Genomic DNA, 10561 nt, shown 5'->3' with positions numbered 1-10561 from the left:
GAATTAAAATGAATGTTTACAAGAATATGCAAATTGGCTAGATCTTATGCTAGTGAATTCAATTTCACGGCCTATATATAACAAAGTTGTATTTTCTATTTTAAAATCAATAAAAGAAAGGGTTTTTAATATGAATATCAATACGCACAAAAATATTAGAGGAGTATAGATTGAGGTATCAATTTAAAAACATGTACGACATAATCGTATATACACACCGGTTCTCGTCAGATTACCAGAGTTAAGCAACGTTGAGCCTGGTTAGTATCAGATGGGGGACCATTTGGGAATTCTAGGCGCTGTATGTGCTCTCCGCGTATCTCGTTTGTTTCCAGTCGTCCTGTACTTCACTTGGCACTAGTATTTAATTTCGTCTCAGGGGAGGTGTGTTTGGAGATTGCGCACCTTCTGACACAACAATTTCCCGCGCAAGCAACACTTTGTGGGTATCCATAGTCTGTCCAAGACTGAAGGAGCCTGCTGCTGCTGCTAATTTAAAAACAGCACATAATTTCAAACTTTCCCTTTGTTGCTGATCCGTCAGGATTAAGTTTAAAATTGCCTTTTCGTTTGTCTGTCATGTTAAAGTTTTTAAATAGCACCTTTCTTAATTTTTTTAAAAATTAACATTGGTCTATGGTCCATGTCATTGTTCTTATACGGCATAATCGCGTTGACACACCCGGTTCCCGTTAGATAATCGAAGTTAAGCAACGTTGAGCCTGGTTAGTATCAGATAGGCGACAATTTGGGAATTATAGGCGCTGTATGAGCCATTACCAAATGGGTGACCATTTTGGGAAGGCGGGGCGCTGTATGTACCGCGAGGTAAAATACCAGGTTGAGAAACTGGCGCGGTCTATCCTTCTCTCGAAGGTAGATGGGACTCTCTCAAGCCGAGGTAGGCACCCCATTAGTGATAGGGTCACGATAAAAAATACCCTTGATAACCCTGGTGAAGCATCAAGTATTCAGCTACCGGCAAGATTTAACTTACACTACAAACTCGTGTAGTGAGTTCAATCTCAGCTGCGGCCGCACTGGATGGATGGAGTACAGGTGCCCTCCGTTTATCTCGGCATCTGTTTCCAGTCGTCCTGAACATACACTGAACTTGCCACTGGTATTTAATAATGTCGACTCAGGAGCGGTGTGATTGGAGATTGCGCAATTCCTGCCACAAAAATTTCACGCGTAGGCACCCCTCCAAGACTGAAGAGACCTTCTTCTACCACACGTTAGAATAGCATTTTAGTTCGTCTGTCCTAGCTAAGTTTGAAATGTCATTTAGTTCATCTAACTAGCTTAATTCTAAAATAGCATTACCGATATTCTGTCACGCTAAAGTTTGGAACAGCATTTCCGTAAAATTATTAGGATTATGCTTGAAACGACGTTTTCGGTTTTATGTTTCTGACATTTTGAGATGAATATTAGTTATTCGCATTATTTGAATTCGTGTTGAATGTTATTTGCACAATGGTGTTGGTTGATGTAGTCTCCGACTTTCTTCAGGTTTATCTTGTCGAAATCGGGACTCTTTTTGTCGAACTCGAGAATGTGCACGGAATTTCGAACAGAAATCTGTATTTAATTTATCAAGTATTTTATCCACTAAGCCACGCAGAGGTAGTAGTCCTAAAATGCTTATTCACCCCGTAAATGGGGACAAAGGAACGACATACCTTTTGTAGTTGCAATTATTGATGTATTATAGGATGAATAAATATATATTTCTGCATTGTCTAAGACAAAGGAAAGGCATACCTTTTGTAGTTGCAATCGTTGATGTATTATATTATGAATAAATATCTCTTCACTGCTTTGTCCCAGACAAAAGAATGACATACCTTTTTTTTAATCGCAGCCATTGATGTAATATTCTTGATGTGCTCCTGAAAATTTAAGTAATTTTTCTCTTCCAAACCGAATTATTCTTTTCACGTTTAACCTTTATTCATGGGTGTGACACTTTGCTTTGTAGAGCACGTCGTTTCTTTTTGGTAGCTACATACTACCGTCTTTTCAGCTGAACGATTCGATGACTGTTGATTCCATTCTCAAACTTTCAAACTGGTCTTTCCTCTGACTCCTCTACGTGTATATATCAAACTCTTCGTTTCTAAGTACGTCATCACTGCAACGTAGCACTAAATAATCAATTGTCACGTATTTACTAGTTGTTTACGAAAACTAAAACCCCTAAGTTTGTTTCCAGCATCACATAAATTTTTATCTTGCTTGAAACCGAATCCCATCACGACTCAACATAATTGTTTTTCCCTTTCCCCAAATGTCAAACCTTATCGGAATCTCGTTTTCATCAACATAATTCTCTATTACATCTTTAACATTCAAAACATTAAAATTTCAAACAAAAACGATCATAAACTTAATTGTTAGGTCATCCGGCGACGCCTGGCCGTCCATAATATCACACCAAGTTTTAAATATTTTTGTTGGTTTGTCAGGTTTTAGTTCAAAATAGCATTTTCTAAGTTCAAGTTTGAACTATTATTTTCATTAGTTCATCATAAATGAGGGTCACGCAACGCAGAGTGAATGGACGCATTGTTTTATAGATACGTCCAATCATTCTATCATCAAATATTTGTGCTTACATTTTATATAATAAATGTTATCAACTGCGCTCGCATTTATATATATATATCGCCTGAAATTAGCAATAATTACTATTTAATTGACGTACGCCATTCTTCGAACTTGTCGAAATTTCAACCGTTGATATTTCTACATTTGAAGTATTGATGTGGTGCTCTTTGATAGAGAAAAAAATAACAAACATGCGCAACTTCAGTGCAATCAGATAAATAGGTTTTGGTGAAGCAAAATTTTCAATTAAATACCTTCGGGTATATTTCAATGCAATCACGGTTGAGATAAAACTGTGATCCAGCAGTACGTTTTCTTTTATGAAATACATTCATAGTGTTTGATGTGTCTTCGGATTTATTCTAGATTGAGCGCGAGATTGAAGATAAGGAAACGCATGGAAGAGGCTGCATCAAGGGATGAGGTTGATTCGATTGTAAGGCACACAGGTTGGAAAATAGAAAAAAAGCGATAATATATTTGCGTCTTATATGTAATGTACTCAAAAGATAATGAAACCAAAGAATTAGTAATTGCTGGTGATGGAAACGGTTTTACACCAGTTGCTTCATCTTCCTTCTTTGTCAGAAGCATCGCTCATTGCATGTGAGGACTAGAGGACAAAAATGAGAAGCAAGAGTTATGCGGCTGCCGAAAGTAAATCAAGATCCACTTTCTACTTCCCTTTTCGTTTTTCTGCTAAACATGGTGTTATATAGACTGTGTACGGTAATAAGTGTCTATATTTACGTGTGTCTTTGAAAAAAACTTTAATGATTCGAAAAAATCTTTTTTCCTTGGTCGCTTGCAAACTGGATTTTTCTATAGATTAATTGCATTACGCTTAATTGGGATTTTTAATTTGGATGCATTTGTAACATTACATTAATTCTTATGACTCAACCACTTTTATGTTGACATTTTTTATTTCATGTCTCCGTTATATGAACTGTTTGCACTAAAATCTTTTTTACATATATGACTAGTTTTCATATAAGGCAGTTTCAATTCATGCCAGTACCCCCAAATCCATAGCTTCGCTATAATAATCGTTTACTAATATCTTTCCTCTGATGAAAATAACGAATTCTTTGAAACTCCGCAGATTAAGTAAATCTTAATATTTCATTTATGAGTATCCTGTTATACAATATAAATTATGGTAAATTCAATTGTAGTCTTTAGCTGGTATATATATATATATATATATATATATATATATATATATATATATATATATATATACGATCAAGCAGTTAATAAAACATGTTAAAAACACTTTGAAATCAGTTAAAATCATATTTAATCTGAAAAGGAAACACTAGATAAGTAGATAGTCCTTAATCCGAGGAGTTTCGAAAAAATACTTTCCTTCTCATCAGAGGTAGGAATTAGCAAAATGCAGGATCGGATTTTGCATGCAGAAGTATTTGATGAAACAACAAGTAAGTCAAAATCTTACTTGATAACAAAAAAAGTGAAGCAGAGGGAATATGGTGAAGAAAAATGGATAGTTTGGTGGAAGGTAAATAATCCAGTGACGGTAAAATACAAACATATAACATCAAGAAAGTTAATTGAATTTCCATTTGCACAAGTAAAATCCAAGGAAATCCCATAATTGGAAGAAGATGGTCCATAATAATCCAAAGGCAGAAATCCATGGAATAATTCACAAAAATGTGTACAAGGAAAAAAGGAAAAAAAATCCAATAATATAAATAAAAGATTTGCCGTTTAGTTGTACAAATAACCTCCAACCCTGTTATCAAAAAACGGGACACGTTGAGTCGACACCAGTGTACATATATCGTAAACAGAAAATTTGTTTATATTTACGTGATTATTGAAAATATTATCCTGTGATAAAAATTTAATTAAATTGACAACGTTGTGTAACAAATAAAACAGAGAAATAATGAAAGATGATGTTTTAAAATGATTAAATGTGTTTTATTTTTATAATTTTAAAATAAAAACATTAAACAATATAAATAAAATGTTGGTTTTGTTCTCGGAAAGAAATAATGAAAGATGAAGTTAAATATTGAATTATTGTGGAGACGCATCATCATATGCATCCGAGTACAATATAAAATGTAAAATCAAACCAAAATCTTATTTGTATTGTTCAATGTTTTAATTTTTTAATTATAAAATAAAAATTTTACATTATAAAAAAGAAATTTTACATTATAAAATAAAAATTATAAATTATAAAATAAAAATTTTACTTTATAAAAAAAATTACATTATAAAAGAAAAATTTTCCATTATAAAATAAAAATTGTACATTATGAAATAAAAATTGTGCATTATAAAATTAAAATTTTAAATTATAAAATAAAAATTTTAAATTATAAAATAAAAATTTTACATTATAAAATAAAAATTACAAAATAAAAATTTCACATTATAAAATAAAAATTTTACATTATAAAATAAAAATTTTAAATTATAAAATAAAAATTTTACATTATAAAATAAAAATTTTACATTATAAAATAAAAATTTTAAATTATAAAATAAAAATTGTACATTATAAAATAAAACACATTTAATCATTTTAAAATTTCATTTTGCATTTTTTTTTATTTGTTAAACAACGTATTATTTGTATTGTTTAATGTTTTAATTATAAAACGATAATAAATTATAAAATTAAACACATTTAATCCTTTTATTTGTTAAACAATGTGGTTAATCTAAAATAAATTATACGTAAACAAACTTATGGATATATTCCGGTGACGATCCAAGGGGTTCCTATTTTTGATAACAGGGTTGCAGGCTATTTGTACACCTAAACGGCAAATCTGCAAAAAAATAAAATAAAATATTGTGACATTATACGTCAGTCGATTGTTGGGGTTTTCCTTTTTTTACCATAAATTGTTAGATTAAAGCTTTCTTTTTTCTCCAGAAAACTTTTAACAGTGAAAATACCCTTTTTTTGACAAGAAGTTGATTTTTATAAAAAAATATGAATGATTTTCCTTCATTAAAGAAAATTTTAGGTGACATACAAATACGTTTTTACAAAGAAAGCCGTTATTTTCTTTAGCCATTCTTACCATGTGGAGGGGATGGTGTTTGGTAACTATTCTGTGCTTTCAACTAATAATTTATTACAACAAAAAATAAAAGGTCTTAACGTGGGTAGAACTGTAGTATTCATTACTAAAGCCATTTTTAATATGGCGTTCTCAATATGATGATTTTGCTATTACACTAAATTGAGCCACAGCAACGCGTGGCAGGGTAGGACTAATATGTATATATATGAATATGATGTTTGCAACGTCTTGTCAGACGAGCGCGATTCCCTCAGACACTTAAAGTCCATGAACCTAAAATGACTTTTTTATTTTAGTCCTACTGATGAATTCACACGCTCAAGCAGGCATGACACTGAAAACGGTCATTGAGATCAATTATTACATGCTTCCAGCATTTCAAGCCTCCACACGTCACAACTTTTCCATCCGCACAGGACCATTTTTATAGACAAATTCCTGAGGGAATATCTGCACACAGATGATGTTACAGTGTCTTAGCTTTGTACGACAGCTAAGTCTCTCTCTCGGTTAAAAATGTTGAGATCCAGCAACAAACAAGAGCAAGCTAGCCAGCAATAAGACTTAAACTGCAGACCAGCGTAATGCGGGCACTGCTCTCCCGCTTTATGTTTTATTTTTTAATCAGAGATTTGATTTTCTTAGAAAGGTTGCCTTCACCACGGCTTACGGGAGGTCTCTCCATCCCAGCACACACATACATACACACAAACATACACGGTGCTAGTTGGCCGTTGACGCCGAAAAAGTGTTCATTCGCCCTTTGGAAGGTCTTGTTTTTAATCCTTCAGGGAGACTAGCCGGCCTTCTAACCAAACAACTGGTGGGGGAATCAGTTTAGTCGACGGTGTCCCGACGATGAGGCAGGTGGTACTGAGTTACATGGTACCAGTAGCATATGACATGACCTGACACTATATATATATATATATATATATATATATATATATATATATATATATATAAATTACAATTAAATTTGCCAAAATGATCCAAGATGGTAAAATTAAAGTATCTTATAAATATTAAAGAATTAATATTTATAAAATTATCTCAGCCAGATGTAAAAGCTCGATAAAACCAAATAGGAGATAGAGCTTATAATACGAGCAAACAGTTAATAAAACATGTTAAAAAAACACTTTGAAATGAGTTAAAAACATATTTAATCTGAAAAGGAAACACTAGATAAATGGATAGTCCTTAATCCGTGGAGTTTCGAAGAAATACTTTCCTTCTCATCAGAGGGTAGGAATTAGCAAAATGCAGGATCGGATTTTGCATGGAAAAGTATTTGGTGAAACAACAAGTAAGTCAAAGATCTTACTTGGTAACAAAAAAAAGTGAAACAGAGGGAATATGGTGAAGAAAAAGGTATATATATATATAACTTACAAAAACTATACAGCTCTATGAAAATAATATACGAACAAACCCTAGGGACCCCTTTTCACCAAGTAACTAATCAGGAGTTTATTGTTGGTTAACAACATGTGCAAGAAGGTAAAATAAATTATATTGCAACAGCAAATACTCGGAGAAAAAGGAAAGAAAAGGTGAATGAAAATGTTCTATATCTCCGATTATTTGCTCTTGCGTGACAATTTAACTCGTCTTTTTAGCATCTGTTGAAAACCAACGATTAACTCCTGATGAGGTGAAAGGGTCTCTAGGATTTGTTTGCATATTTTTCTAAGCGATATATATATATATATATATATATATATATATATATATATATATAAATAAATAATCCCTAAAGCTATAGTGTCAAGAGCAAAAGCTCCTTGTAGGGCCACCCTTGTCAGAAAGGTCGACGGATAGAAATAAGACAAGGAGTTATCCCTGGTCCTCCAGGTTGGGGGTTGAGCATAGGGCTTTCGACTCTTTCTTGTTAAACAAGTGTTTTATGAAAACGGCAATAAAGAAAACCTCTACTTCAGCGTGTGAGGGGCCTTCTGAGTCAAGTGAAACCCGTATGAATGCTGGTGTCCAAAGCCGAACGGTGGAGAGGGAGAGGAAAGCTATGCGGCACACTTGTGGTTCTCCGGCTAGGCTGACTCAGAATAAGCGTAAGTGGAGCGGGCTTTGTTGCTGTCCAACACACCACTGGGTGTAATGTTTGTTGTTGTTGTTGTTGTTGATGATGATGATGATGATGATGATGATGATGATGATGATGATGATGAATTCACAAAAACGTGGTCATCGTCCCAAACTGGTTTCTATAACAAGGAATCATGCAACCACATCTAAATAATGAATAGCACTTCTATCGCTCTTACGACTCAACTTTGAAATTTTAGATGCGACTATGCGTCCCAATAATAGGTTATGTCTATCAATCCATTGAATTTTCTGCGCTGAAGTTTAAAATAAATTTGTAGCAATAAGCACGCAGATTAAATGGACGCACGTTAAGACTATCGATTTTTGTTAATTTGTTTTTTTTTCTTCTTCTTGAGTCGATAAACAAAATAATAACCAAAAGTATTTTCTTGTTTTTTTTTTTCCAATAATTCTGTTTCATGTCAGCGATTGACTATTTTTAAAGGGAAACTTATTTTGTCATCAAATAGAATTTTCAATTTTTTAAAAACTTTTTACCTACATTGTATCTCGCAATTTTATCAATCGAAAAAACATGTCCTTTGAAAGGTAAGTAACTCCTTGCCAGCAAATAGAATAAAACAAAATTATAAAATACCAGATATTTTAACGCGTTAAAAACGGGCAAAAGTTATGGTGATGATGAGTACTATATGCCAAATTGATGGTTGCATATGGTTAATTTTTTTTTAATTCTTGCCTTATATATTAATATTAATCCCTAACTCTGAATCGAAAGAATACCATAATACTTAATTCGCTGCACATTATTATAACGAGCATTCATACTAAATTTCGACAAAATCGGACCAGTAGTTTCTGAGAAAATGTTTGAACTTTAATACTAACTTCTATTCATTCTTAATGCGGCAAAAATAAATATCATAATACTTCGTTCGCTTAACCTTTTCGTAACAAAGGCCAATATATATGTTAGCCAGATAAATCCAACATTTTCTGAGAAAAAGTGGAGCTGAAATACTAATCTCTATTAATCCCTTTCCATAATTATGAGTGACAATATAAATGCAAAAGCAAACATAAAAAAATATTGCAAAAAAAAAATGTACTCCCCCAGTCCTGCACCTCATTGCAGGAAACGTTCTTATTTTTGCCCTGTTTTTTTTAAATGTTCCCTTTTGGGGCGGAACGTTTTTCTAACTTCTCTCTTCGGTGATGATTACTTTTCTTTTCAACACCATAACAACAATGACAATAATTATAACGATAATGATAACAATAATGATAACATTAACGATAACAATAATTATAACAATAACAATAAAAATAATGATAACAATAATGATAATGATGACAATAACGATAATGATAATGATACAAACAACGATAACAATAATGAAAACAATAACGATAACGATAACGATTACAACAACGATAACAATAATGAAAACAATAATGAAAACAATAACGATAACGATAACAATAACGATAATGATAACAAAAACAATGACAATAATGAAAACAATAATAATAACAATAACAATAATAACAACAACAATAACAATAACACAAATGATAACAATAACAATAATGACAATGATAACAATAATAATAACACTAACGATAAAAATAACGATAATGATAACAATAATGACAACAATAACAACAACTATAACGATAACAATAATGATAAGGATGATGATAATGATATACGAAAACGAGGTTAGATCAAATGGAGGTAACTTTCATATTCTTTCAACTTGGGTTTTTTAACAGACAAATTTGGCGAATTTTGGCGGTTTTTTCCTACGCCGTCTGATCTTCAAAAGCTTTATTTTATTTTTTCCGAAGGGTAACGTGGCCTCAGCATCTACCTAACACTTAACTAACATTCTAGAGTGGCCATCAACAACCTCGTAAACATCATCATCATCATCATCAACAACATCATTAACATCATCATCATCAACAACATCGTTAGCATCATCATCGTCAACATCGTTAACATCATTATCATCATCGTCAACATCATCGTCAACATCATCGCTATCATCATCATCATCATCATCATCGTAAATATCATCATCAACATCATCGCTAATATCATCATCATGAACATCATCCTCAACATCATCATCATAATTATAAGCAGCATCCTCATCGTCATTATCATCAACATCATCAGAGTTAGCATCATCATTATCATTACAATCATCATCATCACCATCAACATCATCATCATCAGTAGCAGAAGCAAAATCATCGTTATAACTAATATCAACCTCGTCGTCATAAACGTCGTCTTATCAGAAGCAGTAGCAGCAGAATCATCATCATCATTATAATTATTATCTTCATCATTATCATTTATATCTCCATCATTATCATTATAATCATGATCTTCATCATTTTCTGTATCATTACATAGTCATCATAACGTCGTAATGTAAATGATCATCACCATCATCATTATCAAAATCACCGGCATCGTATCAGTAGTCGTAGCAGAAGAATAGTCATGATGATGATGATCATCATCATCATCATAATTACTCTGTACATCATTATAATGATTATCATTATCATCATCATTAAGAGCATCAGCAGTGTACTCAGTAGCATCATTATCAACAGCTTCATTATCATCATCGTTGTATTCGTTGTCATCATCATCATCATCATCATCATCATCATCATCGTCGTCGTCGTCGTCGTCGTCATAAATATTAAGGCTATGCCATGAGAATACTCTTTTCATTGTTTTGACTCTCGAGTATATATCCGACACAGACACATTTAAT

This window comes from Euprymna scolopes, chromosome 41 (assembly GCF_053919585.1).
Source record: "Euprymna scolopes isolate OS-2025 chromosome 41, ASM5391958v1, whole genome shotgun sequence".
NCBI lineage: Eukaryota > Metazoa > Mollusca > Cephalopoda > Sepiida > Sepiolidae > Euprymna > Euprymna scolopes.
Note: the sequence above shows the minus strand (reverse complement) of the source record.